Source organism: Maylandia zebra, linkage group LG9, assembly GCF_041146795.1.
Source record: "Maylandia zebra isolate NMK-2024a linkage group LG9, Mzebra_GT3a, whole genome shotgun sequence".
NCBI lineage: Eukaryota > Metazoa > Chordata > Actinopteri > Cichliformes > Cichlidae > Maylandia > Maylandia zebra.
In genome coordinates, this window is record NC_135175.1 from 29045666 (window position 1) to 29072450 (window position 26785).

A 26785-nucleotide genomic window follows, 5' to 3' on the forward strand; every position below is an offset into this window, starting at 1 on the left:
CCCACAGATTCGTGCTAAACAAATTATCTTTTGGAAATGAACTTGCACTATGAAAAATGTCTGAACCTTTTTGTGCTGATCTGTCACGTCCATTTAATTATCAGCTTATAGCACAATTAAACAGACGTTAAGTCCTTTTCCATTCCACATTCCATGTCTCAAAAAATCTAATTTCAATATACACAAAAAGCTGAAAGGTGTATTTCATTGTTTTAACTAAATACTGAGGAAAGTAAAAAATCACAGTGATTTAGTGGTTGTTAAAAAGTATTCAGAATTTGCTAATTGAGGATAATTCATCTCATAAGTCATGCTACACTGCTTTCATTAGATAAGCTGCCTTTATATGTTAAAGTCTCAGTATTGGTATTGATATCAGAATACTGGCCCTGTATTAACTTTGCAGTATCAGCACCAATAAAAAAAAGTGGGTAAAACCTTCATTATTTGTGATGGCCAGCAGCCAGGGCAACTTTTGTCTGGTTGTATCTGCTAGTTAAGTCTGATGTCAGTCATCTCAATTCCCCAGAATAATCAAATATTGAGAGTTAAAAATGGTCATATTCTTTCATTTGCAATAAAATTATCAGTATTGATTATACTTGTTATATATATATATATTTCACTTTAATAAACCCATACCACTGCTTGAACCTTCACATTGTGCCACAGTCATGCTAATGTATAAATCTTTGCATCAAAATAAAACTGGTCCTCTTCATTCATTTCACTTAATTTAGTGCTCTTAGAAGAAGAGTTTTACAATAATAAAGTGTACCAACCACAAGGCTAAATCAAGTGCTTCACCTTTACCCTGTGCTATACTATTATTAATTAGACAAGTACATCACATAGAAGCCAAATATATATTCTTTCACTCTATTCATTCTGCTTTTGTTTTGTTCATTAAGTTCACCATTTTCCTGTAAAATCCATTACTCACATCGCACATCTTTACCCAAATGGAACGAGATTACATTGATTACAGTCTTATCTTCGTGACCTGGATGGATATGCTGACATGCTGTATAAGCGCCTTTTTATGGCCTTCTGTGATGTTGTGTTAATTATACTGCAGTTTGTGGTGTGTTTGCTTTGCAGCGCAGACACAACTCTGCAAAACAGTCTTATGTCGTCTTGGTTGCCAAGACAACACCTTCTGCTGTCCCAGACATTTTAATTTTAATGTATTTTTGTCCATTAAAGGATGCCAATGTCCATAGTTTGGACAGAGAAGACAGATGGTTCAAAAGACGAGTGAATGAAGCCATCTATGTCCACTGTGAACGACCATCTTTGAACTGAGGCTGTGGCAAATGACACTAACTGTCTGCCATCTATAATCCAATTTTGAGATCTCCTCCCAGATGCCTTAACGCCCACACACATCCTGGGCCATTTGACCTCAGGAAATCACTTGACAAGGTGGGGCTAGGCTGCACAATGGGTCCACCCGGAACCTTGGCTGATTGTGACCCACACCCGCTTTCACACCTTGGCTTGAGTGATTAGATAGAGGATCAATAGGGGGTCCATGACGCTCTTGGGGACGCCATAGGGCTTAAAATCTGGGACTCTCCACACATTTAGCTAAGAGATGAACTCTTAATGAGTTGAGTTTTGTACAGTTCTTAGATTTACATTTTTTTAAGCACATGGTCAAGCTAGTGATTTAAAGAGTCCTTAATTTTCTGAAACTTTGTTTGCATTATATTGGGGGACGACACATTTTGCTTAATCACGTTTATTTAATTGTGGGAATTGTGACCTTGATTTGATTCAGATCAAATTTGAATCATTGTGCAGCCGAATTTTTGAGACATCCATGAAAAAGAGGACTTAAAAGGTTTAGCTGAGTTGGAAGTTAAGAGGAAATTAGCAAGCTAGTTTCCATCTAAAGATATGCCATGTTCTCACTGAAGTATGTCTGTGAAGGTTCTCAGTCATCCAGGTCATCGTAGTCAAAGGAGCTTGCAAAGAAAAGCGTCTGGACTTCTTTAAGTTGCTTGAAGACGTTTCACCTCTCATCCGAGAAGCTTCTTCAGTTCTAAGGTCAAATGGTGGAGAGTCCCAGATATAAACCTAGTGGGAGTTTCCCCCCACGGAGGGACAAAAGGACCCCCTGATGATCCTCTAATCGCCTGAGCCAAGGTGTGAAACTGGGTGTGGGTCCCCATCAGCCAGAGTTTCGGGTGTGTTCATTGTGAAACCTGGCCCCACCTTATCATGCGAATTCCTGAGGTCAGATGGCCCAGGATGTGAGTGGGCGTTAAGGCGTCTGGGAAGGGATCTCAAAACTGGATTATAGATGGCAGAGAGTTGGTGTCGTAAACCCCTACCTCTGTTCAAAGATGGTCGCTCACAGTGGACATAGATGGCTTCTTTCACTCCTCTTTCAAACCATCTGTCCTCTCTGTCCAAAATGTGAACATTGGCATCCTCGAAAGAGTGTCCTTTATCCTTAAGATGCAGATGGACTGCTGAGTCTTGTCCTGGGGAGGTGGCTCTTCTGTGTTGTGCCATGCGCTTGTGAAGTGGCTGTTTGGTCTCTCCAATGTAGAGGTCTGAGCATTCCTCGCTGCACTGTACAGCATACACCACATTGTTAAGACTGTGTTTTGGCGTTTTGTCTTTCGGGTGAACCAGTTTCTGTCTGAGCGTGTTGCTGGGTCTGAAATGCACCGGGATGTCATGCTTGGAGTCTCACTGAAGTAGTTTTCTGAAAGCACAAATTATTGGATATAACTAAGACAATTTAATATCATGGTTAAACTCAAAGGGAAGATTAAACTGTTATCTCTCAAAGTTCATGTTGAGAGTCCCAGATCGGCAAAGACAAACACTGTCCTATTGCAGGAAGAAAATGCAGATAAATCGACAAAACTTTAAGCAAGAGAACATGTCTGAGCCCACCCACAACAAGAGATTAGTCATTAAAATGTTTCTGCATGGTTGCATGGTTTGAAAAGGTTCTGATCCTAAGCTAAATATCCATCCTGAAATCTAAGTGTGCCTGAGGGTAATTCTTTTCGGAAGCATTCAAATATTAGTCGTCCATGACACCCCGAGCACATGGTGTATGCTCGCTACGCAAAAATAGTGTTAATATAAAGCCTGACAGGTTTGAGAAAAGTCGCATATTGTTTTTGGGAGCGTTTGTTTCTGTTGAATTAAAAAGGAAAAAAAATAAACCATAAACCACTACAACGCAAAAGACGACATCCTCAATCAGTGCAGTAGACACTTGGGCTCATGAATAGACTTAGTACAGCTTCACTTAACAGGCGGATAGACATCTGTGAGAAAATTACCCATCTTCTCACAGAATTTATGACCTCAGTCAGCATTTTCCTGATGAGTTTATAGCCTCGATCACAAGTTTCAGACTAGATGATAAAGCACGGCATTCTTTAGGCCAGAACTAAATTGTAATTGACAGATTTTCACAGTATGAAGGCGGTCTGTCTCCAGTTTCTCATTTAGAGCCACCGCTCGCTCTTCTGGTGATGACTTCACTAACAAATGGGTGATGTCACTTTGACTACATCCATATTTTACACAGTCTGAGCTGGACTTTTCATTTGACATTACCAGCTAATTAACTTCATGCATAATGCAGCAGTTGTGAGGACTTGGCCCATGTCAAAGGTCACACTCGTTTTTTTTGCATTGTTTTCTGTTCTATTTTAATTTAATACATCCCTCTCCTCTGCTTCCTGCCCTTGTGTGTTTTCCACCAGTGTGATTACTGCTCTGCTTTAACAAGTGTCACCTGTGTTCAGCTCCCCTTCCCATTATGTACTTAGTCTTCCTTTCTTTCTCTGTCTCATTGTATTTGTTTTTGCAAATTGCAAACAAGTGTAAACAGAAATATTCCACGATGATGCAGAATTAGCCCGTAATTGACCTAAGAGGTAACCATTATAGTGGGTCCAGTATTTAGAATGACTCACACATGTAAGTGAAAAAGGACAGTTCAAGTCAGTGCCTACCCTGATTTTCCTGCAGTTTCTGCCATTCTAACAGATCTACAGAACAATCTAACATAGTCTCTTATAAGGTGATAACTTCAAGTAAACACGGACACAGACAACAAACAAGAAAGCAGGACCAAATTTTGAAAATAGGCCAAAATGATAATTTTTCTCTAACAAAACATGTTTGATTCATCTTGATAGACAGCAGTCTGCAGCTACTGTTTATGCAGTGAATTTACTATTTCATGTTTTAGAATCAGCCTCAAATCAGTTGCAACTGGGGCACTGAAGTCACATCCATGTATTAACCCGACTCTCAGCCGTTATTCCACAGAATCTCATTTAAATCATTGCTCATTATTAACACCCCAGTGAGTATATAACTCAGAATGAACTGATTCTCCGTGACACTAAAATATTTCTATGACGTTAGTAGGGTTTGTATTCTTTGAATGGCATTTCGTTGTATTATAGTGGCAGTGTGGGTGAGCAGAGGTTGTTTCATAAGCAGAAAGCCAGAGGCTTTCCTTGAAAACTGCTACAACACGCATAAACAACGTTTGCCATGTTTGATAGCAAGACAGTTTTACGTTCTGTATTACACAACATAATACACAATGTAAAACTGTATATTTGCATTAAATCTGCGCTCCTAGGCAGCTGCACTTGCAAGCTGTCTTGCAGAACAACATATTCTATATCATTCAATAAGCAGTCTGCTCAGCTTTACCCACAGATGTCTTAATTCCTATCATTGCTTTCTGTCACCATCTCCGGAGATCCCCAAACATGTCTTTCTTACTGCTGCCATCATTACACTGAAGAATCCAGCCACTGGTTCTTCTGGCTGTCTCAGGATAACCAAAAGGATCTCCGTCTCATCACTTTGTCTGTCTATGGACACTTTCTTAACTGTGGCAAGATAAACAAAAAAGGCATATGAAAACCTGCTGAACCAGGTTAATCAAAACTGCAGTTGCCATGCTGAAACATACGCACACATCCACACAGAGAGATTCAAAAGCATGAAACAATACCAGCCTTGCAACTGTGGCTGGTAATTAAGCTTCCATTAGGCACACTTATAAGCCATCAATACATACACACACACTTTCTGTGGACACGTCTTTTTGTCTGCAGGCTTCAATCATCCACCTGCAGAAATTAGAAGTGCGAGAGTTTTAGCAGACACAACATTAACTGTGTGGGACATTATTAAAAGGCAAAAACAGCTCTTGAAGTGTGACTGAGTGAGAGGCTTTTGTGCTTTTGTTCAGGCTGAATCTCAAAAGCTTTTTGAGGAACTGCCATTAAAACTTGAACAGCACTTTATTTTGGTCATCCCCTAGCTTTTTATCTGCTGCCACCACCACCTGGTCAAATCTTTGCTTGTCCAGCCCCTCTGAGGTTGAGGATTTGTGGCTGAGTGAACAGGTATGGGGCAGACTTTGCTGAACTGTAGTAGGTGTATAAATAAGAATTTATTTTTTCCTTAACATGTGGGGATTTTGATGGGGTGACTATGTAACCAGAGCGTTACACAGTAGCTCATCTGGCTCGGGATAAATGACAGCTCCCAGGTTATTGTAATGTATGAAGTACATAAACAAAGTGATACGTTTTGGTTGGCTGCGCTGCATAAGCCAACAAAAACTCCACTGAGACGTCGAGGAGGCTCAGACCCACTCGTATCCAGGACAAATAATTCTTGTTCATCTCCCAGTGAAAGTGTTTGTGTGGTGGTCCATCGACTCTGTTGTCTGTTTTGGCGTTTTTCTCCCTGGTTTTTTTGGCTACTCTTTAGCTCCATTTGTCTTTATTTTCCTCCAGCTTTACTTTTGAATATCATTGTGGATTTACTCATTTCCTGATTTATTTGTATTAGAATTGCTATTCTGTTCATGCTGTGTTCATTCATGTTTTAGTATTTAGTGTAGGTTCTCGTGTATCTTCTTGTTAAGCTCTCAGCTCTTTTTACCGTTCCCCTGCTGAGAATCTTCCTGTTTTATTTTGCTTGTTCCTCTCTCGTGTGTTTTGCTCTTAGTTTTATTTCTGGCCTAGTTGCTGCTTTAATTTGTTTCAACCGTGTCTCGTTACCCTCCTGTGTCCCCTTCCATTGATTGCCTCAGTGTGAGTATTGAAGCCCTGCCTTCCTTTAATATTTGTCAGGGTGTTTGTGTTGCCTGTCCTTGTGTGCTCCTGATTATGTTTATGGATTTTGTCTTTCGCTTTGGTGTTTTGGACTTTTCTGCACTACCTAATTAAGGGTCTGTTTTTCAGTCTTGTGTTTGGGTCAGCTCCCAGCTTCAAACTATGATAGTCTGAGTTAAGGAGTAGTAGTACAAGAAGCTTATGCCTGAGATGCAATAGCAATTCTTGGGAAAATGGAAAAGAGCATGTAAAATAATAACTATAACCTATTTTGCTAGAAATGTAACCTTGACCTTGACCAGAATATGGATAGTGACCTATTAGGCTTATGTTTCATTATATTGTGACAACGCCTGCAATAGCATGAGCTCATCAGCTGTATGAGCTAAAAACAAGCTGATTTTCATAGTATTGCGTCTGCTAAACATTTGCATTTTGGATTGCAATTAGAAGCATATTTGCATTAAATTTTTATCTGACTAGCTTAGAAAAAGATTATTCAGAGAGCTGAAACCCAGCTGACAAAATGTTAACACACGGCTGAGGTGTTCACACAGGCTGATGCTGGTGCTAAAATTAAAATAGATTTATTTGTGATTCTGGAAGAGTCAAACAGTGACTTTGAACAGAGCTGGTTGGTTGAAATACTACATGGTAGTAAAATAAACTGACTAAATCATCTCTATATGAGTGTCATAGCACTTATGTTCAGCAAGAAAATGTTTACATAATCAATTATCATACCTGATATTTGGACTTGATAATTGAATCATAATCTTGAGGGATAAGAATTGTGATTCCTAAATCAGGCTCTTTTTTCTCCTCGCTCAAACTACGCAGCATAGCTAACCCGATGCTTAAAACAGATCTCAGTAGCTGCTTAATTCTTGTCTCACCCACACTTCGGGAGTTTCTGTTAAGCAGCATAAAAGGACCAAGACTTCATTTAGTTAGCAAAGATGGCTTAATTTATTGTGTTGCAAACAATCAGAGACAAATTGTTGCATGTTAGTTATGTCTTGCTCGATCAAAATGGATTTGCTTTTCTACTGAGATGGTTTAAGGAAAGTTAATTGCATTGTAGTAAAAATGCAATGGGTCCAAACATGAGGCAGCTGTATTCCTTATTTTCCTTTATAATCATTTCCAAAATGATGCGGTTGTTTCCTTTAATTTAAGTGTTTTGTTGCAGCAGATGTGCTTCATTCACCTCCACACACCAGCTTATTATGTGCTGACTAACTCACTCTTATACTCATAAATGTCTGGTTGTGCAATTGTTCCCACATCAATACGCAGACTGAAACAAAGCATTGGAGCAGTCTGTCAGTCAGCATGTGAACATCGTGCAGGAGCTAGCTCGCATGTCTCTTCGTCAATAATTGAACACATCCAGGGTGTGATACGGTGTTTGGGTGCATTCTCATGGTGCCATAAAGGTACTCAAGTGTGAGCAAAACACAGCCTTACTGTAAATATTAACCACATTTAACAGCATGGAAAGCAATTACACAGAGGCTGAATTAAACCATAATGACCAGTGAGACAAATGAGGACGTCACAAGGAAATGTCTAATAAAGACTTAACGACCTGTTTTAACGGCAACAAGCATATTTTGTCAACAAGAACGTCTTTGCGTGTTTGCTCCGGGTACCCGATGATGGACAGTCTCTCCCAGAAACAGCGTGTCTCCTGAGCAGTTTTTTTTTTACTTACCTCTGGAGCAATCACAGAACTAGACATGCTGGATTTGACCTGACAAAGGAGTCTTATTACCCTTCCATAATTGGAAAGCCAAGTGAGGAGGGGGTGCCATATCATGATTCCATTTACAATATTTACAACTCAATAAACATTTCGTTTCATCCTCTGTCCTTCATGCCTGTGAATTCCAGATAACACAGAGGTTAAAGAGAACACTAAATATAAATTGGCTCAAAGAGCATATGGAAGTGGGGACTGAAGGATGCCTTTGAGATTGCCACTGCTTTACCTTCACATTACTGCCAAATGATATTGGGTGTGAGGCTTGAATTAGCACTGAAATCAGGCGTGGGATACAATCAGGCTTTTGAGGGTCTAGGAGCTCCAGCAGACATGTTGGAATATCCGTGGACTGCTGACTGACTCAAAGATGACTTGAACACAGGCCGTGGGCTTAATGCATGTTATCCTACAAGGAGTGGTGCCACCCGCTCCCGTCTGATACAGCTGAAGCATGTCGTACTGCGGCGCTGTGAGAATTTAATAGAGGGAAAATTGTTAGGTTGTGTCTGTGCAACACAAAACTGGCTGAACATACAAAAAGTCATGTCAAAATGCAGTTACCCGTGAGGTAAAAGCCAGCCCCTGTACTCCCACCACTGGCAGCTGAAGTGGAGTTTGAAATCGTTATTACAGTTTTTCTTTTTTTTTGCCTTTGCATCATTGCAAATGTTATACAGGAAGAAGAAGAGGAAAACATAGCTATTTATTAACATGCCAGCATTATTGTATTATTTAGTATTATTATTTAGATACACATGAGAACAACCATCTCTAGCGCTGTAAGAGAAAAAGAGAAAATTTCCAGTGAGGAGCAGTTCTCTGGGAGAAAATACTGCTGTCTGAGGACAGACAAGAAGAATGGCCAGTCTGCTTCAAGCTGGCCATCAAATAATCATCAAATAACCACTTGTTACATCAGCTAGGAGCTAAACGCAGGAAACTGAGGCTACAATTCACGTGTTCACCAAAATTGGACAATAGAAGATTGTTAAAATGTTGCCTGGTCAGCTGAGTCTCAATTTAATGCTAAATTTCAAATTGTTGGGTCAGAATTTGGTATGAAAGCCTTCTATTACCAGCTCAGACTTTAGACATGGTGGTATAATGGTACAGGGGACTAACTGAATATTATTGCTGATCACACTCACCCCTTTATGACCTGCATATAATCCAGGATAACACGCCATGCCACAAAGCTTGAACAGGACAATAAGTGCACTGTACTCAAACGGCCTCCACGGTCACCAGATATCAAACCAAAAGAGCACCTTCAGGGTTGTTACATTGATAGATGTGGTGAATTCAACATCATGCATGTGCAGCAGTACAAATCAAAATCTGAGAATGTTTCAGCACCTTGTTGAATCTGTGCCTGAAAACCTAAAAGCAGTTCTGAAGGCAAAAAGACAGTCAAATCCAGTGGTGCATTTAACTTTTATTTTTTGACTTTTTCATGTGAAAATGAAAATACAAGGTGAGTTGCTTTTCCACACTTCTGTTGCCCAAATCATTGCTTAATTCTCCTGGATGTACTCCATAAATGCAGTGCAATTGCTGAGTATTAGGAAGTCAGGAGATCATATTTGATTGATGTTTTCTTGTAGACAGCATGTCTGTCTACCAATATAACATCAATATACTCCTGGCGAACATTCCTGTCTGCTTTCACAGTCTGAATTTAGTATACATGAATTCTGAAGAACACTAAGCATAACACGCTGACTGAAGTGCTAAAATAATTACTAAAAAAATAACCATCTGCTGCCCAAGCCCTATCAGATAAGACTGCACACACATGGACACACATACACTCTTCCTTGGCTGTAATCCTCCGTCTACAGTGAACTCCCAGGGAGAGGTTACTAACAGACGTGCTGCTTGGATCTACGGTGTATTAGCCTTGATGAGGATGCAGTGGTGTTTAGCAACGAGGGGCTTCTGCCGTGGAGTTTGTACACTACATTAGCATCTGCTGGGCCATACGATAGGAGATAAACCTGAAGCAGGCGCGATGCATCTTCATTAAAGTCACCACCTCGCAAAAACACTGCCAAACACTCTCTGTGGCCAGATGCCACCTTTAAGCTTGGTTTGTTTGTTGTTGTTGTGGTTTTTAGAAACGGGTTTGACATGGACAAGCGAGAGAGCCTCAATTTGGGAGAGCGCTTTGTGCTGCTGCCAGGTAAATTTAGACATCAGTCTTAGTTAAACAATTACATGCTAAGATGGGAATTTACATAGTTTAATGGCAGCAGGGTACAACTATGGAACAGGCTTCTTTTCCTGCAGCTGTAATGCGTTAGTCAACCATTCAGACAATTTCTTCCCAGTATTACTCTGTCAAACTAAGTTTGTATACTCTGGTGGAAATAATGTGTTTCTCTTTCAGAGGAAGACACGACTATGGACCATGTCTTATGTGATAGCTGGTTTAAATGAAGCTTTTCCATTACAGAAGCTCAATACACTATGGCAAGTTATAAGATTAGTGATATGCTCCGTTCCCATCAGCTTGTCATTATTTGGCCAGTTTGCAATTTCCATTAGCTCTTTGTTGTAGTTGTACTAGCAGATCATCACTGGTTTACATTTCTAGCAGTCTTAGTAATGATGCTGGATGAATTATGTTTGAATTATGTGACTTTAGTGGACCCACAAATTGATTATTGATTATCAATTCACAAGCAGGTAAGGACCTAAATTTAGTTCATGAATATTCCGATAATGTTCAGGATGTGTAAAACATTTAGAAGTTAAACTGGTGACAATAGCTATGAATAAGTTAAGCTGTTTTGATGTGCTTGTTATAGCAATGGTGTCATGATCCTGGGTCTGCTGACCCAGCGTTTTGTGTTTAGTTTATGTAGCCTTCAGGTTTCCTAAGTTTATCATTATCATGCCTAGGTGTTACTAGTTATTTTCCCCTCGTGTTTCCACTATGTTAAGTCTCCCCTGCTTTCATGCATTTTATGTCTGTGGCGTATGTTGTCAGTCCGGGTTGTCATGTTTATATCTCACTGTTTCCTGTCTTATTGTGAAGAGGTCTGGTGTGTCTGTGTTCATCGTGTTCAGTTTTACTCTCCCATTGTCACGTCGTTATGTTCATGTGTGTCAGCTGGTTCCCCATGTGTTGCCACTTCCCTCATTATCCTCCTGTGTCCATTTAGTCTGTGTGCTCTCAGCCATTCTTTGTCAGGTCGTCTGCTCATCCATGTCTCATCTCCAGGTACCCATGTCAGTTCACTATGGTTAAGGTTTTTCATGTTTTGTTATTAGTTCACCCAGTTTAGGTTATTGTTTAGTTTTCAACGATGCCCTATTATTTTGTACCCTCATTACTAGTCTCATTAAACGGCTTGTTTTGTTAATCCACACCACGTTTCGGTCTGCGCTTGAGTCCTCCTCTGCAACACATACGGCCTGCCCCAGCCAGACTGTGACAGTACGACCTGACCACTATGGACTCAGCAGACCGCGAGCTTTACGAGCGTCGGGAGGCAGCCTTCGCCCAGCTGGAGGAGGAGCTCCGCTGGAAGCCGTGGCGTACCCCCGACTACGAGCGCATTTTCCACGGGACTCGGCTAGCTCTCGGAGGTCCCAAGAGCTGCCAAAAGTCCCCGCCTGTTGCGCTGCCTGCATCTAAGCCTCGCTCGCTTCAGGTGGGAGTCCTCCGTGTGGCTTCAGGCGCTCACGCTCCAGCCTCGGTGTCTCCGTTCTGTGCACCAGGGGCTCAGTCGCTCGCTCCGCCGGCTTCCTCCGCTCGAAGGAAGCGGCGCGCCCGTCGCCACAAACTGGACAATGCCGAGCTCACGGTGGTGAGTGAAAATGACTTTTATTCTCACGTCCCGTCTGACATTAAAAACAATCGGCTCACTTCCGATCCATGGGGAATTTCCCTTATGGATGACTACGTGGACTGGGAGGATCCGTTTTGTTTTACTCCCTCTACACAGGGAGGGATGAAAAGCAATTCCCGCTCGCCTAAGCCTGCACATAGGGTTAAAGGACAGACTGTTAATTACGTTACCAGGACAAACACACTCAGTTCCACTTCCGTCTGTTCAGGTTCTGTCAGGTCCGGTTCAGTCATCCCCGAGTCAACCCGCTCTGCAACTGTTAACTCAAGGATTTTGAAAACCGTTAAAACTAAGACTGCTAAGGCTAAGACTGCTAAACATGAAGTGGACAGCGGGTTTATTTTTGATAGATCCGTGTTTGTCGAACCTGTATATGTTGACCCTGAGCCTACTCCCGTTCCTGCTCGTGTTTCTCCTCCCGGGGCAGCTCGGGCCCAGCGTACCTCTGCACCCGTGTCTGTTCCTCGGGTGGGGGAGACTGAGGCCCAGTTGGCTCCCGCTCTGGTTTCCAGGCCAGCTGAGGCTCTGACCCTTTCTGCACCCGTACCTGCTCCTCGGGTGGGAAGGGCAGTTGCCCAGCCGTTGCCCGTACCTGTTCCGGTCCCCAGGGTGAGGGCAGCCAGGATACAGCCCGTCTCCGCACCCGTACCTACTCCTCGGGTGGGAGTGGCTAGTGTCCGGCATGCTCCTGCACCCGTCCCTGTCTCTACTGAGGGCTCAGGAGAATTCGGTCTGCAATCCACGCTGCCATTGCTACTGCATGCCTTTCAGTCGTTAGCCCAGTCGTTAGCTCTGTTAGCAGCCCGGTCCATAGTTCACTTTCCTGTGCTTCCGTTAGCTCAGCCCTTAGCCCACTGTGCAGCTCAGCCAGCTCCCCATTGTTCAGCTCAGTTATTTGCTCAATCACCTGCTCAGCCTTTTGTTCAGCCAGTAGTCTCGGCACCTACTGGTCCTGCCACTGCTTCTGCTGGTGGGCCCGAGGAGCCCGTCCAGCCTCATGCCTCGTCTGCTGGAGGGCCCAAGGAGCCCGTCCAGCCTCATGCCTCGTCGGCTGGAGGGCCCGAGGAGCCCGTCCAGCCTCATGCCACGTCAGCTGGGGGTTCAGGAGAACCGCACCAGCCTCATGCCACGTCAGCTGGGGGTTCAGGAGAACCGCACCAGCCTCAAGCCACGTCAGCTGGAGGGCCCGAGGAGCCCGTCCAGCCTCAAGCCACGTCAGCTGGAGGGCCCGAGGAGCCCGTCCAGCCTCAAGCCACGTCAGCTGGAGGGCCCGAGGAGCCCGTTCAGCCGCCTTCAGATTCTGCTTCTGTTTCACCTGGTCCAGCTTCAGCCTGTGCTTCGCCTGGTCCAGCTCCAGCCTGTGCTTCGTCTGCTGCAGCTCCAGCCTGTGCTTCGTCTGCTGCAGCTCCAGCCTGTGCTTCGTCTGCTGCAGCCTCCGAGTCTTCGTCCTCGTCTGGTGCAGCCTCCGAGTCTTCGTCCTCGCCTGGTGCGGCTTCATCAGAGCCTTCGTCCTCGCCTGGTGCGGCTTCATCAGAGCCTTCGTCCTCGCCTGGTGCGGCTTCATCAGAGCCTTCGTCCTCGCCTGGTGCGGCTTCATCGGAGCCTTCGTCTTCACCTGGTGCGGCTTCATCGGAGCCTTCGTCTTCACCTGGTGCGGCTTCATCGGAGCCTTCGTCTTCACCTGGTGCGGCTTCATCGGAGCCTTCGTCTTCGCCTGGTCTGGCTTCATCAGAGTGTTCGTCTTCGCCTGGTCCGGCTTCTGCTTCTGCCTTGTCTGGTCCAGCCTCGGCCTCAGCTCCTGCTTCGCCGTCGCCTGGTCAAGCTTCAGCCACTGCTTCTGTGTCGGCCTCGCCTGGTCCTGCGGCTGTGTTGCCGCCGCCCAAGCCGCGTTTTGCCCCTTGGAATCGCCGGCCGCTTTCCGGGCCGTTAGCTGGACATCGTTACCATCGGGGTCGGCCCCCTGAACCTTCGAACTATGACTTGCTATGCCGTCGGCCCCCGGGCCGGCCCCCTGATCACATGGACTATGACTTTCTGGACCGTCACCCTCCGGGTCGGCCCCCTGAGGAGTCGTGAACTGTTCCCTGCACTCCTTTGCTTTTGGTGGACATTTTGGTTTTGTGGCCTTGTTTCTGGCCCTCCGTCCTGGGCCCCCGCCGCCCGCCCTTGGTGGGTTGTCTTTTTGTTTTGTCTTTTCGGGGTTTTGGGCGTCTGGAATCCGCCCTTGAAGGGGGGGCTCTGTCATGATCCTGGGTCTGCTGACCCAGCGTTTTGTGTTTAGTTTATGTAGCCTTCAGGTTTCCTAAGTTTATCATTATCATGCCTAGGTGTTACTAGTTATTTTCCCCTCGTGTTTCCACTATGTTAAGTCTCCCCTGCTTTCATGTATTTTATGTCTGTGGCGTATGTTGTCAGTCCAGGTTGTCATGTTTATATCTCACTGTTTCCTGTCTTATTGTGAAGAGGTCTGGTGTGTCTGTGTTCATCGTGTTCAGTTTTACTCTCCCATTGTCACGTCGTTATGTTCATGTGTGTCAGCTGGTTCCCCATGTGTTGCCACTTCCCTCATTATCCTCCTGTGTCCATTTAGTCTGTGTGCTCTCAGCCATTCTTTGTCAGGTCGTCTGCTCATCCATGTCTCATCTCCAGGTACCCATGTCAGTTCACTATGGTTAAGGTTTTTCATGTTTTGTTATTAGTTCACCCAGTTTAGGTTATTGTTTAGTTTTCAACGATGCCCTATTATTTTGTACCCTCATTACTAGTCTCATTAAACGGCTTGTTTTGTTAATCCACACCACGTTTCGGTCTGCGCTTGAGTCCTCCTCTGCAACACATACGGCCTGCCCCAGCCAGACCGTGACAAATGGTGCATTTGCGCTGTAGCTAAATACAAACTTGAAGTATTTTTACACAACCATTTCCACCACATTCTGCTTTCTTATACCACAGGCAAATATTTACTAATACTTTTAACTGTTATGTATGTTTTTGTAAAATGTTCATTATAGACAAGAAAAATATATGTTGAGATTATTTCCACCATTCAAAACTGTTCAAATTTGTCACAGACTGACCAGTTATGGTTGTTAAATATCAATCACATATTATTGTACATGTCACACAGTAAAATTTAAAGCTATATTTAACTTTGATGATGGCATGCATTCAGTATTCATGCAATGTCATAATTATTTCCATCCAGTTTTTATTCTGGGAGTGTCACTAAAGTCCTCTCCAGTACTTCCCAAAGACATCCCAAAGATTCTCCGTGTATTAATGTGTGGACTCTGTGGAGGCCAAGCCATGTGGGAGCATCATGTCGTGACTTCTGAGCCTCTCTCTGTTATAATGTCTGTAAATAAACTGCTGAACTGTTTCTGGTCTGAGTCCTGCGCTTATGTCCATATTTACTAAGAACTTCAGAGTCACAGATTGAGCACTTCTGAACAGGTGAGTAAACAAGTAGGCTGAATTTTGCCACAGAAGTGTATGTGTGGGTAGATTTGGCAGAAGTAAAGATAACTGTGATTGGTTGAGGTTGTTTTAAGTCCTGGGCCCTGTTTCAGGAAGCCGGTTTAGAAAACTCAGAGTGAAAAACGATACGCAGGGTTGAGTAACCCTGAACTGTCCAACTCGGAATATTCGGTTTCAGAAAGGCTGATAACAAGTAGTTCAGTCAACGCGGAGTTGCTTTAACCCCAAGTGAAGCGCGCGGACGAGGATACATAAAGCCCTGATCAGTGGAGCACAGATTAAGCGAGTCACCATGGAGACGGAGGGAAAGAAGGCGCGGTCAATGTATTTTACAGCGCTTGAGGCCGAAATTCTGATGGCAGCATATGCCGATAACATGCAAATTCCGCGGAAAAAAGTAACACAGCGACAGCTGCAAAAGAAAGTGAGCATGCATGGCAAAACATAGCCGACAGAGTCAATGCGTGAGTGTTAATTTAAACATTGATCTAGGGATTTCCACCCATTTAACACGTTATTTTATCATATGTTATTTTATTTGTTATTTTATACATTTTATTTTGTGATGTGATGTGAGCGCAGGTGCAACCCAACAGGCCCCAAACGTTCCTGGCAGCAAGTAAAAATGAAATATAAAAATATAGTCCAAACAGGTGAGGTGTAATTGTATTATGAGCCATAGTGCTTGGTCTGTTTGTCCCATGTAAATCAATTGCAGTTAGAGGCTACATTAATTTTCTGTCTGTAAGCACTTATTGAAATTATCTGAGCACATTACAAGTACATATTTGCTTACTCTGTATGCTCAAATGTGACCCGTTATAGCCAACAGAAAAAAAGCGGAGGCCCGAAAAACAGGTGGGGGTCCTCCACCACCACCACTCACAGAGGCTGAGCAGTTGGCCCTCAGCCAAAACAGTGGGCGCCCTGTGGCTGAAGGCATCTCTGTGGGGACATCCTCTGAGTCAATAACCCCGCAAGACACAAGTGCCTACATAGGGGGTAAATTCAAAATAATACATGATGTGCATACATCCTTTCTCCACAGTCACCTTTGCAGTGCCACTCATTCATCTGATAAACTCTTAACCATAATGGATTATTTTGTAGTGAAGTTATTTTCCTACTGATTTTGCCTTCCCTCAGTCTTGGTTGTCTTTGAGAGCATAATGACAATGAAGTGTAAGGTGATTGGTATGTTTGTTAATTGCCATTTGGTCCCTTGTAAGTTATAAGTGACCTGTATAAACCTCATATTCTATCAGTTGATGGTGGTGGTGTACTGCATCTGGTGCAGCCTCCTGTTGAGCCAGACCAACATGCAGTTGTGAGTAATACTCCACAGATTATATGAGTTTACAGTAGAACAGCAATGTTGTTTATTTCTTTACTACAGGAAAATAATGAAGAAACATTGACAGCTGTTACAGAGGAGGAAGCAACAGAGACACTTTATGAGGTTTACATCTTTTAATACTTTGTGTACAGGAAACACAGGTGACCAATAAAGCCAGTTGAACAAAAAATCTGTTTATTCTTCTTTCAACATGTTGAGGTGATGGGTCAAAAGAAATGATTGTGACATATGGTGTCTCTGACTGCTCTTCCATCTTGTATGTCCGTGGGAGGGTCAGGATGTTCATGGTTTGGATCACTGCTGTTTGGTTCAGAAGGACAGTGTTCTCCTCTAATTGTGGCAATGTTGTGAAGAATCACACATGCCACAATAATGTCACATGCCCTTTCTGGGGTGACCCTGAGTCTTTGCAGGCACTGGAACCGGGCCTTAAGCATTCCGATAGTCATTTCAACTCTGGCTCTTGTCCTGCAATTAGCCAGATTATATCGCTGCTGTGGGCCCGGTTCAGGGTCAGAGTAAGGGGTAAGCAAATAGGGTACATGGATACCCCCTATCACCAAGCAAGTAGCCAGTGAACTCTCCTAAGACAGAAGGATACACTTCAGTTCAAATGTCCCTGAAGCAATTGGTCTTTATATATTTTAAAGTATTTTCAACTCACCATGTCCAAATTTTGTGCTCAGTGTACATTCACGGAATATTTGTGAGTCATGGACAGAGCCTGGCCACTTGGCTTCCACATTTGTGATAATGTTGGCAGCATCACATATGATCTTCACAGTGCAGAGAACACAAATTAGCATCCATTACTATAATGAAATAATTTGTTAGTTTGAAATGCTACAGGGAACTATGTACCTGTACATTGATGCTGTGGAAAGACTTCCTGTTCACATAGTCTCCTTCATTTACTGAAGGAGCAATGATTGGAATGTGAGTACCATCTATACAGCCAATCACGCCTGGGAACCCTGAAAATAAATGTACAATTTAAGTAGTAGTTCAAATATCACCACATCATAAATTAAGTTTTGGTCATCCTGATACCTGCAATTTTGTGGCATCCCTCTTTGATGAATCTTGTGGGTCTATGACCGGGGAACACCACAAACGTGTACAGGAGACGTTTCAGTGCAACTGTAACATTCCTGACTGCCCGACAGACGGTAGCCTTGGAAACGTGCTCAGCTTCACCAATATTATACAGAAAGCTCCCGTTTGCAAAAAACCGAAGTGCAATACAAATAATATGTACAGAACTGAGAGGATGTCCACGATGTGTCACATGCGTAATATATGGCCTGAGGATGTTATCCAAATAAATTATAGATTGTGCTGAGAAACGGTAACGTTCGCACAGACAATCATCAGGAAATGATAAAATGTCCAAACGCGCTCTAATCACTCTCTCCCAGCGGAGAGCTCTGCGGAGAATTTGGGCTTCACGATCTACTGGCTCTTCAAGGAAGGGACACGCCATGTCCGACACTTCCTACTGTCAGGTTTCCGACAAAGGGGCGGAGACAGTCAGGGTTAGTTGTAGTAAACCTGCTAGGGGGCAGGTTAGCTTCACGGCGTGTGTCGTCATAGTGACTCACTCAGGCTTCAGCTGAACTCGCTTTGTGAAACCGAAAACCCAGAGTTTTCGTTAACTCAGGGTATACTTACTCAGTTTTTCCACTAAACCGGCTTCCTGAAACAGGGCCCTGGTTTGATTGCTTACTTGTTTACTTTGTTATGGCAGGCTGCAGGGAGGCAAGCAGGCAGGCCAGAGGTGCTAAGGGGAGGTGGAGGTGAGCAATTGGTAAGTGTTTCTCTTTTGAGTAGAAGTAGACTGGCTCCAGGATACAGTTGAGTTGGATTTGCAGGAGTCAACTTGAATTTCCCCACAGGGAAGCATTTCTAGCCGTCAAAACACCAAATGATTACTATGAGACACACAAGAAAGTGGAGTTAGAAAATTCCGAAGGCAAGAACAGAGGGGGAAACATTGGTAGCCTAATTACTACCACTGAGGAGGCAACAATCTGGCAGATTGTGGAGGCTCAATCGGCTCTTTAAATACTGGTTTGATGAGTCGATGACAAGAGCCTGTGAAAACTGGAGGGCCCGCCTGCAGATGAGCAAATCTAAAGCGCCAGCCTACTGCTCCACCTGAGAGGAGAAAGAAAGAGAAAAAAGAAGGAAAACAAACGTATCTTGCCGGGACCATGACACTTTCACAACTGAATGCTGCTATTGCCATTTTGGAATAACTAACAGGAAAAAACCTGGTTGTTGTGAATTTTTAGGCAGGCAGCTCACCTCATTGTTTGTTCACATTGCTCAACCTAAACATCCAATGTAATGGATGATGTAATGATGTAATGTAATGATGCTGCTCTACTCTAAGTCTTTTTTTGTACTGAACTTTTGTTCTAAGCAAATATACAAGTTCTTTTATGTCAAAGCGACTTGTATTTTGAATGTTGGTATAATGTCACCTATTAATATTTGTCATCTAAGAATCTGGACAATAAGTGACATTTATAAGGAGAAGGAAAAACCAAAGCCAAAGTTCAAGGACCACTAAAACCAGAAAACTATTCAGACCTCCCCTTTTCACGGGTTTCATGATGATAAGACTGCTGTAACTTTTCATTCACCTGAGATTCTGTAACCAGCCATCAATTCGCCCACCTGCTGAGCATCCCAGTATGATAATTTTTGGGAACAAGAGTAGGTGTGTGGGGATAAAACACAGTACGTCTGATGAAAGCAAAGCCTTGTGGACTGCATTAGACAGATTAAAGAAGCTGAGATCACCTGGTGAGTCTTGTCACAGTTTGAACTGATCAAGGAAAATTCTACTAGTCCAGATGATTTACTTCAGAGGGAGAGACATCTTCCCGAGAAACACTGATCGGTCACCCTGCGTCTTGCAACTGACATTTCATCTGTGCTTTGGGATGATTGTACTTTGGCATTCATTTCATTCAAACAGAGAAGGTCATTGTTGTTTGTTCCTAAACTCAGTGCTGAAACACAAAAACAAAAACACAAAGCAGGTTACTTTCACAAAAGAAGACAGTCATAGATCATAGCTTATCTCTTTACAAGAGGAGTTCAAAAAGAGATAATCCATATAGTTGATTGCCATTACTGCTGATGTGCAATCCTTTCTTGCTCCTATGCTGATTTGGGCCACACACACTGGAAATTGTACTGCGAATCCACAACAAAGTCTTAACAAACACTTACATGGTTCAGATCATGAAATAACTTTTAACATAAGGGGAAAAATACCTGAGAAAATACAAAGTGAGGAGTGCATTCTCAGAAAGCTATCTAAACCTAACTGATCTCTGTGAAAAAGTAGCTGCCCTCCTCCATTGTTAAATCGTGGATCAGATGTGATTAACCATATTTTTTGGAAAGCTCAGTTCATGTTCACTGGCCACATCCAGGCCTGATCACTGCCAGACCTGTTTAATCAAGGAAACATTTAAAAATAACCTGTACGATAAAGTGAAGTAGGTTAAAATCTCAAGAACCAACACATTACTCCACAATCTAAAGAAACTCAAAAACAGCTGAGAAATGAAGTCATTGACATCGATCGGTCTGGAAAGCCATTTCTAAGGCTTTGGAAGTCCACCGAGCTATGGTGGGATTATCATCCACAAATGGAGAAAAATTGGAATTGGTAAACCTTCTCAGGAGTGTCCAACCAAACCTACCAACGCTACCTCATCTATTACTTAACAAGAAGGTCATAAAAGATCCCAGGACCGTATCTAAAGAACTGCAGGCCTCACTTGCCTCAGTTAAGGACAGAGTTCATGATTCAAGATGACCATAAATGGCATCCACGACACGAGTTTCAAGGCAAAAAACATTGCTGACCGAAAAGAACACAAAGGCTTGTCTCACATTTGTAAAAAAACATAAAAAGTTTCTAAAATTGACGGCGTCTTCATTAATCCCATGCAAACGTACACCTATCTGGAACAACCCTGACATATTACAAAACAATAATATGATAAACTTTTCAGATTGGAGTGATAAAGGAATCAAATATTTAGAACATATACTAGAAGGAACAGAATTTATTTCATTTGACGGACTAGTTACACAATATGGGATCAACAAGAAAAGATTTTTAGAATATCAACAAATTAAATCCATAGTAAAAAAGAAATTTAAACCGGGTCAAGTTGAACTACAAACACCACCAAGTGTGGTTCAATTTCTTACTCTTAAACCCCCCAAATTACTATCCAAAATATACAGAATGCTTTCTAAAACAGATGAATCAATATCACTTCCTATTGCAAAATGGGAAGCGGATTTATCAGTTAACTTAGACCTAAACTTCTGGTCTCAGATTTGCTTAAAAACCTTTCATCTAATTAGAAATCCCAGTCTTCAATTAATTCAATACAAAATATTACATAGAGTACACTATACAGGTCATCGGATGTTCAAGATGGGCTTTACGTCTACCAACAACTGCTCACACTGCCAAACCAATTCACCGGACAATTATATCCACGCTCTTTGGTTCTGTCCACCAGTTCAGAAGTTTTGGCGCAAGATATGTGAAGACTTATCGAAGTGTCTGAAATGTAACATTCCAACTTCCCCCTTAGTGTGTTTGTTGGGCAGCTTAGATAATGTCACTTCAGAAAAGAATATCGCCCATATGGTTTTCACTGCCCTATGCATAGCCAAGAAAACAGTCCTCATGAACTGGAAAAATAAAAATAATCTTAATTCTAACCAATATAGAAATTATCTATTAGATTACATTAGTCTTGATACAGCCTCTGCCACCACATCAGATCAATTGCTCTGGGCTCCTTTGATCAGCTCCATCACCTAGTGGGGGTGGGGGGTCATAGTTTGGTCCCGCCTTCACTGTTGTGATTGGTGTGGGGGTAGGGACAGGCTTAGGGCGTCGGGGGGTTCCCCGGAGGCATCTTCCTTGGGGGGCTCAACCCGGGGTAGCGGTCATGTCCGGTTAGGGGCTCTGTTGGCTCTCCGGTGACTGTTTCCTCGCAGCTGCGTGCAGCGGGGCTAGGGGAGGGTCTGTGCTGACAGACGTGGGTTACTGACCTGGTAGCCTGGCTGGCCCTGGGTGGGTCCGGGATGGGCGTGAGGTTCTGGGGGCGCTCCGTCTCTGGGCTGGGACCCGGACTGGGCCTCGGGGGCTTGGGTCCTGGTTGGTGTGTTGCCGGGGTTGTGGGCGGGTGGGTGCATGGGGGCCCAGCCCTGGAGCAGGGTGCCGCCGGTGCGTCGAGCCACCTGGGGGGCTCTTCAACTGGTGGGGGAGATTGTCACATCTTGCAGGAGCTTTCCTCTCCTCAGGAGCTCCCTCTGCAGGAGGGGGAGATACAGGAGAGGTGGAGGAAGATCTCAGCCTGGGTGTTTATTGTCTTATGTAGTCTGGAAGATGAGTGGATGGTGGGGTGGGTGCAGTTTTCTCTGTGGTGGGGTTGGGTGGACTGTCCCGGGCTCTGTGGGGCCGGGCGGCGCTGCTGCACTGGGCCCGGTCTGGATGGGCCTGGGCCCCCTTTCCCTGGCGGGTCGCGGAGTATGGGGGTGCCTACTGGGGTCAGCGGGGGAGCTGGCCCCAGGGAGGGGTCACTTGCCCCTCCCTTCCTTCCCTCCCCATCTCCAGCTGCCTCCCTCTTCCCGCTCCACCACAACCACCCACACATGCAGGGCCTTGGAGTAGGGGTATGTCACCAGGGTGCAGAGGAGGCTACCCCCCTCTGTCCCCTTCTGGCTGCCTCTGCCTCAATTTTATCCCACAACTTAGACATTCACATTACTCACACTCTCATTACACATACATATAGGATCTTGGGGGTGGGCACGATACACGGAGTCCAAAGTACCATCAGGGTGTACACCCCACCCCTGGCATCGTTGCCCACCTCTCAATTTTAAATACACGTAGACATTGAGGGCTAGCAGGAGGGACCATGCGCTTACCTGCTGCTCTCTGGCAGGTAGCTCCAAGCCCTCCTGGGTTTTAAATGCACCTTAGAACACACATGCATCAACATTACAATGAGCGGGTGGAGGGAGGTTTGGAGTCTTCTCTCACCCCCGTTCTCTGCGACCTGCTGGAGCAGGGGGGCTAGGAGGAGGAGTTGGCCGTCCGACTGCGGTCTGGAGTGTGGAGCCTTCCTGCTGCTGCGGAGTCGGGGCGGTCTGCCTCCCCCCACCGCAGGGAAAAGGGAAACACCACCTGGGTCTGGGTGCAGTTCCCCCCTCCAGGGGCGAGGGCACCTAGACCCGGTTTGTAGAGTACGCTTGGGGAGTGTGATCGTGTGTACAACGTCTCTTTATGTCTGTCTCCACGTTGGTTGAGTGTGGAGTAAGTGCATATGAGAGCATGAGGGTGGGAATGGATGTTTGTATCTGTGTGTGCCTGTATGTCTGTGTCTATATGTCAGGTTGGGTGTCAGGCGCCACCTCTCTGGGGACATCTCAGGCCCTCCAAGGTTTGGAGGCCTATCTCCCCCTACCACCACTTCCCCTGCCAGTGGCGGACCCCCTCAGACATCGGTGCGTTGGTGGTTCTTTGTGTCCGGGGATGGGCGTCCAGGTACACACCGGCTCACTCCTTGGCGGCCGCTTATCGGGGCCTGGAGCCTGGGGCTCGCTCGGGCCACTTCGGAGGTGGGGTGCCCCCGGCCTCTCGGCCTGGGGCTCGGTCACTCAGGCGCAGCTGGCTGCCGGCGGAGCTCACGGGCGCGTCACTGCAACTCCCCCTGGCTTCTGCTCCGCAGCTGCTGAGTGAGCCCTCATCTGGGACTCTCCTCAGCTCTTTCCGGGACAGTGGCGCAGCTGCCCCTCTGTTGGTCTTCCTTGGTCTCTTGTGTTCTGGGGGCCTCTGGATGTCTGGAGTTTTGATCTCCTCCACACCTGCTTCACGCCCTGGAGGACGGGGCTGTGGCCCCCCCACACCCTCTAGCAGATTATTACATGAAGGAACCTTTTAAAAAAAACAAAAAACAAGCGCGTCCATGCTCACAGGTGTACACACGGGTGATCACACCCACAAACTACACCCTTTTTGGCTCCTACCTCAAAGCACACTGTGTTCTGTTGATCTTATGTGCTGCACAATAATGTTTAACATTTAGTATTTACTGTCATATTCCCATATATCATTGTGATGTTGTTACTCTTGTTCTCTTCTGCTTGCTTTCTTTTTTCTTTCTCAGCAGGTGATCCAGGTGATTGATATATGCATTTTTTTTTCTCTGCCCGTTCTGTTGGTTTTTGTCTTTTGCCCTTCTCCCCCGTCCCTCTTCTCAGCTGTTTCTCTTTCCCTCTTTCTTTCTCCCCTTCTTTCCCCCAGTCAAGTCTGTCCCGTATTCAGTAAGTGAAAATAAAATAAACAATAAAAGGTGAATCAAATGGACCATTACGGCAAGGCTGGGATGGTCAGTTTGGTAAAGTAAATCCGTTGGGCATCTTTCTTTGCCTTTAGACAACAATTCTGATGGCAAAAGAGCCAAACGGGACAGGCCAAAAGAAAAAAAAAAAAAAAAACATAAAAAATGCTGACTTTTGGAAAAATATTCTGTGGACTGATCAGGCATCAGGCATAAAACTAACACAGTATTTCATAAAAAGAACATCAGAGCAACAGTCAAACATGGTAGTGGTAGTGTGATGGTCTGGGGCTGGTTTGCTATTTCAGTCATTCTACTTCTGGATGACTTGCCCCAATTTGTGGAACCGTGAATTTTGCTACATCAAGAAAATCCTGAAGGAGAAGGTCGAGCCATCAGCCGGTGCCCAGAACATCAAGCGTACTTAGGTTATGCAGCAGGACAATGATCAGAAATCAGCAAATCCATCTCGGAATGGCAATTTTGGAGTGGCCTTATCAAAGTGAGGTGCATTTGCATGACTTGTAACAGTTTCATGTCACTGAATCAAAACAATTCTGCAAAGAAAAGTAGACTAAAATTCTTCCACAGTGATGTGAAAGACCACTTGATCACCGTTTTTGCTACCAAATGTGGAACAAGCAGTTAATAGGTCTAGCATACAATTACATTTTATACATTTCTCTTCTTTAGTAGAGGCTGTTGTTTACATGACTAATGCTTTACAAATGTTTACGTAGGTTTTCTAAAATGACAGTTGCTTGTGCTCATTCACGTTCATTCTTGTGCTGGGAGCAAAACTACGCTGAAGTAGAAGCTAATACAGACCCTGAAATCAGAAGCTCTACGAATCTGTCCCCAGGCCCTGCAGATACCTCCTCAAATAATTCGCACCATTTTCAGCAGAATTATGAGAAAAGTTCCTCCAGGTCCAAAAATGCGCCTATTATTTACACACATCTCAGCACAGCGAAGGAGAGCTTGGCATCATGTCCACTTCACACGCACTTCAACATATCAATAAAGCATATGGGAAATTATTTTACAAATCAATAACCACACACATAATGCTCCAGTGTGAGAGATTGAGCTGATGTATGCCCACAGTGAACAAGGTCACATACCCCCTCAGACTTGCTCAAACACACTTCAAATCCATCAAATTAAATTCGATAAAAAGCCTTTGCAATTTAGCAGTATTCTCAAATGAGGTTCTGAGAGACCAGAAAAGGGGCAAGTACAGTTCAAGTTCAAAGCCAAAGGCTCATCTTTCATGCTGTGGCACTGAGGGACACGTTTGTTCGCTGCTGCAACAATGATCTGTCAGTGTTAATGAGTGATGAGTGGAGATTTATTTTTGCTGCAGTGCTGCGTTAAACAAATCACTTCATAATCCAGTCCTATAATATCCCCTATTATAACAAGGATGCTTATATCAGTATGAATGAGTGGGAGAGACACACTTGCAACCAAATTATTATTTGGGCGCTCGAGGGTGGATGATTTTGAGGAATTTACAGAATACATTTTTAAAGAAAAAAATGACAAGAAAATGTTAAGATCTCATTCTAGAGGTCATAGGGTGAGAAGGATGGTACACCCTGCATCTGTGCCGTAGGTACGTCGTAACAATAAACCCACATGACTTGATTGAATGACTGTAATTGGTCCATTCACTACTGTAATGTTCTCCTATGCATTTCCAGCAAATCTCTGGTCTCATAGGGCTCCCAGGATGCCTGCCATCGAGCCCTGTTGTGCTAGTGTCAGCAACATATGCACAACAACTTGAAAATGTGGAGGAATATTAAGTTCAGCAATGAGTCCCGATTCTACCTACCACAACTGGATCATAGGGTCAAAGTGTAGAGAGGACACAGAGCATGCTGTGCTGATTGCTGCACCAATAAGTTAACAGCTTTTGGTGAAAACAGTGTGATTGTGTGGGACGGCATCTATCAAGATGCAATTCTGCAACCAGTGGCAGTCCCATATCTTCACAGTCTGGGACTGAACTCAACATTTAGGAATGGAGAGGATTGAATGGCCTGCCTGCAGCCCTAACTGCAACCCCATTGAAAACTTTGGAATCAGCTTGGGCGAACTGTTCCTGCCAGAGTGAACAACACAACCACACTGGCTCACTTACAACAAATGCTTGTTGAAGAATGGGATGCCATTCCACAGCAGTGTGTGACCAAGCTGGTGAGGAGGAGGTGCCAGGCTTTTATGGATGTGTATAGTTCTTCCAGATGTTTCCGAGGCACCTTTGTTTATTAATTGAGTAAGTGGTTAAGATGCCAATATGCTTTGTATCTTCAGACTTCAATAATCTAATCCAATCAACGATACTATGATAGTATGATCAACAGCAGAAAAAGCTTTTTTCAAGATTGGACGAGTTTTTTTTCATCGGGACAACCAACATTCCCAACTCTGCTGCTTAACCCAGAAATGCATTTTCCTTATAAATATGGGATAATTGAAGGTGAAATAAACAGGCTTTCCCATTCTATTACCGAGAAGCATTGTTTCAACCAAACATATATGTCATAGTCTGGCTGAAGCAGACTGTGTGAGGTGAGGAGGTGGACCCAAGTGCAGACACTCAAAACTAAACTTGGTTTTAACAAAGGGTGAGCCATTTATTGGAGGCTGATAAAACAGTACAAGAACAAAGATGAAGGTGAAACCAAGCAATAACCGTAATTGGGAGAACCAAGTTTAAACATAAAAAACCCTGGAACGTGAACATAAAAATAGAAATCTGACATGAGAAACCCGAAACATGAAGACTTGGC

General features: G+C 44.1%; 1 protein-coding gene across 1 annotated transcript in view; it reads right to left on the bottom strand.

Moving 5' to 3' along the window:
* Positions 1–16587: 16587 nt before the first annotated feature.
* LOC143420332 (uncharacterized) overlaps positions 16588–26785 on the bottom strand; it is a 466151-nt gene continuing 455953 nt past the window's right edge. Inside the window, exons 2-3 of the mRNA XM_076888313.1 lie at positions 17638–18296; positions 16588–17561 (exon numbers count right to left, since the gene is read on the bottom strand). The gene's annotated coding sequence lies outside the window, so the exon portion shown is untranslated. The remainder of the gene's footprint in view (positions 17562–17637; positions 18297–26785) is intronic.